This window comes from Helianthus annuus, chromosome 4, assembly GCF_002127325.2.
Source record: "Helianthus annuus cultivar XRQ/B chromosome 4, HanXRQr2.0-SUNRISE, whole genome shotgun sequence".
In the NCBI taxonomy this organism is placed as follows: domain Eukaryota; kingdom Viridiplantae; phylum Streptophyta; class Magnoliopsida; order Asterales; family Asteraceae; genus Helianthus; species Helianthus annuus.
This window is the reverse complement of record NC_035436.2, coordinates 4,636,160-4,640,207: the sequence shown is the minus strand read 5'-3', so window position 1 is coordinate 4,640,207 and position 4,048 is coordinate 4,636,160.

Here is a 4,048-nt window from a genome sequence, read left to right as displayed (position 1 = left end):
GTTCAAAGCACGTATTTTGTAATTCATTTTTTAACTATGTCATTGCTTACAAGACCTTTTTTTAAATAAATGATTTTATTTTCAATAAAATTTATATTTGAATGTTTACATAAAAAATAAATAAGAGGACATCTTTAGTTATTTTTATTAATACAGGTACAAATTATATGAGAAAAATAAAACTAAGTTTTAAACAACTATACAAATTAATAAACAAATAAACAAAATATGAAGCAAATAAATGGTCAAAATAAACAAATGAATTCATTGGTTTTACTTTTGTTCTTAAAAAAACATCAAATCATCTCGGAAAGCCTTGACCAAAACTCAACGATCAAGAATTTTTGGCAACACGTCGCAACCCGTGAACCAGCGTTCCCGCTTCTTACTGTTTGGGCCCATATGGTGCTAGAGATAGGGTTGTAATCAAGCCAAGCCAATTTAAACTTGAGTTTAAACTTAAACGAATCAGTTCGGCTCGACTCATTTATTTTATCGAGTTGAAAGTCGACCTCGAGCTCGGCTCGTAAAATGTCCGAGCCGACTCGTTAGTTTTTTCTTTGACATCCTTTTATATTTTTTACAAGTATTTTTTTTTTTAAATATATGTAACCGTCAATATCATTCCACACGAAAAAGTGGGTAATTACAAAGCAATGGCATAAAAAACAAAACCATAAATAAACAAACCAACATAAACTTATATATTATTTTTATTTTTTTAATGTTTTAAAGAAAGAATTATATGCATTATTTTTATTTTTTTTTTTTTTGATGTTTTTATATGTTATTTAATTAACTAAACTTAAAATGTTGGCAGTTCAACCTTCTACCACATATTTTAAACTTTATTACATTTAAAAATAAATATATCTGTTTAAAATAAAATAACTCGAGCCGGAGCACAAACTCACGAGACGAGCCGGCTCATTTATAACCAAGCTTTTTTCGAGGCTAGCTTTTTTCAAGCAAGTCCTGAGCTTTTTAAACACCCTTAGTTGGATATCCACTCCAAACAGCTATATGTTATATTTTAACACAAATATAATATATTTTTTAGTATGAAAATCATAAAACTTCCAAATATAATATATTTTTTTAGTATTTTTAGTATGAAAATCATAAAACTTACATGACTTGAAGTGTCACTTTTTACTAAAGAGTAAACTGCCATTTTAGTCTCTAAGGTTTAGTCACTTTTGCCACTTTAGTCCAAAACTCAAATTTTTTGCATCTGGATCTCTGTGGTTTCAGTTTTATTGTCATTTTGGTCCAAAAATGAAATCAGGTCATACTTGTCTTATAAAATCCTGCAATTTTGTCATTTTCCTCAGGGGCAAATCAGGTCATATTTGTCTTATAAAATATGGTATTTATTTATAAAAAAGAAATGATCATTTTGCCCCTGCGGAAAATGATAAAATAGCAGGATTTTATAAGAAAAATATGACATGATTTCATTTTTGGACCAAAATGGCAATAAAACCGAAACCACAGGGACCCAGATGCAAAAAGTTTGAGTTTTGGACTAAAGTGGCAAAAGTGACTAAACCACAGGGACTAAAATGGCAGTTTAAAAATCAAAGATGATGAAAAGAAAAGGTATGCTTCACAACAACTACCCGTTTGTGTAGGAAAATTAACCCATCTAATAATACATTTTGATTTTTGAATCACTACTCAAAAAAAAAATTAAAATCTTGAGAAAATGACTGGGCCGTAAAATATTTAGCTTGATGGGCCGTAAAGCATTTCGGATACCCAAGTTTCATCTTAATTATAACAATGGGAAAGGATTATTTTAACCCTTATCTAACCAAAGATTGGGCAAGTGATATTGGGTAGGTTTAAAAGATTCAACGCCGAAGAAATGTTGTTTATCAAAGCCTCAAGGGTATATATTAAAACTTAAAATATAATGTAAACAAAATAATGTTATCATCAATAAAATTCATTTTTAAATGCGAAAATGTTATATTTGTGTTCATTTGTTTAATTTTAGTCGAACACGTATAATTAGACGTTAGCCGAACACGTATAATTAGACGAACGAGATTTGTTTTTGCTCTATTCGTTTGTTAAAAAGGTGAACGAGTTCATGTTCATTTATGTATGTTCGATAATAGCATAAATGAACGGTTCAAGAACATAAACTAAAACAAACGAACGTAAAACGAATACACATGAACATAAAGGAACACCAACTAAAAGTAAGCATGAATATCCAAACGTAACCATCATCAGTACACGAATTAAAAATCACCATCAAGAAACATCAGTTCTAATTTGCGGGGGATTAGAACTATAATGGTAGTCTCGACATGGGGTTATCCTCATAATCTCTTCTTTAATCGACAAAGCTTTGTGTGATCTGCAAAACAAAGCACCGTGAGCTCGTTACGAGAAGGAAATATGGGGGGTTCTTCTCGTAGTTACCCTCCGGCGTGAGAATAAGTAATGTTCTTACAAGGAAGGTAAGAGAACAGGTGTATGTTAAGAGTGAGAGAGCAAGGAATCGAATCCCTAATCCGGTGGTTGAATGTTGGTACTTATAGCGGAAAGTTTTGGAGAAGGAGGTGGGTTGATGGGCCTTGGGCCAGACGTCGCCAATAAGGGCTATCCATTTGGTCTCCTCTGACACGACAAGCAATGTTTGCAGAGGTGGAGGGATGTTGGCGCATCCTAATTAGATACATGAAACCTACCAAATGTGCTTGTTGTCGAATCTGTTATCAATTGTGAGTGAAGATCATGGAGTAGTGAATGGCGCAAGCTGATTGGCTGCATGTCACTGTCCATTTGTATAGTTTGTCTCGTGCACGATTGATCATCGTGGGGATTGGTTGGGCAGAGACCTGACGCACGCTGAATGGTTGTAGGCTGCTGCCATTTGTATTGGTTGTACTTCTATGAGTTATTATGGTTACACGTATATGGGCACGCCCCACACATAAACCTTTGAATGAGCTGAGTGTTTTGGGAACTAAGTATGGGTATGGCTCTGCGCGCATATGGATTACACGACATTCAGGACCATACCCCTTCACACCAATACCATCCTCGTGATCAAGAATCTACATCCACAATTCCACATTTAAACCTATCCTATAACAATAATATGTGAACTAAGGCATATGCTCGAACTAGTTGTTCAAATGTACATACTATATATTTACAAACATATACTTCCAACAATCACCCACATCTAGCCAATGATGACCTAAAATAGAAAAATCAAAACAAAAATTAACATAACATATACATTCTAAAAAATTAAAACCTAAATATATCTACAAGCATAAACGGAAGTGATATAAGCGACATCAACAAACGAGAACGAAAGTTAATGAACAAACATGAACCAACTTACATGAGTGATTATAATCGAACATAAACAAAGTTTACAAACGTAAATAAACAAACGAATTCCACGTTCACATTCGTTCATTTGATAAAATGGAAAAAAAGTTGCTCTTGTCCATTCCTTTGTTTTTTTTATTTTATTTTTAACCAAAATCAATTTCCATAGTACATTTTTTTATCATCGTTGACATATTATTGAAACAGAGACGATTACAGACTAATAACAGATAGACGGGCAACAAGTTGCGCCGCTACCCCTTTCTGAATATATAAATGAGCATGAAGAACATTTCGTGAAAGGATGTAATTAGCATAATAGTAAATAAATAAATGACTCCAAGGGATATGGAATGTGTCTCACATCTATCCAATAGGCAACACATGCAAAATTCAAATCACACTAACGCAAACATAGAAAAATTAATGAGTATGTTAATTTGCTGTTCGAAAAAAATAAATAAATAAATTAAACTATGGGTGGAAGGCGGAACCTCATGGGTAGGGTGAACGGGTTGTTATCCGTTTCGGGTACATCGCCGTCACCCTCTCGGGTAGGCCAAGCGGATTGGAATCATGGCTTCCTCTACCCGACGAAGATCTTGGTCAAAGTGACCGTTGTCTTGGTCAAAACGAACATTGGTAACAAACTAACAATAACAAGAAAATATTATCACTGGTGCCGAAT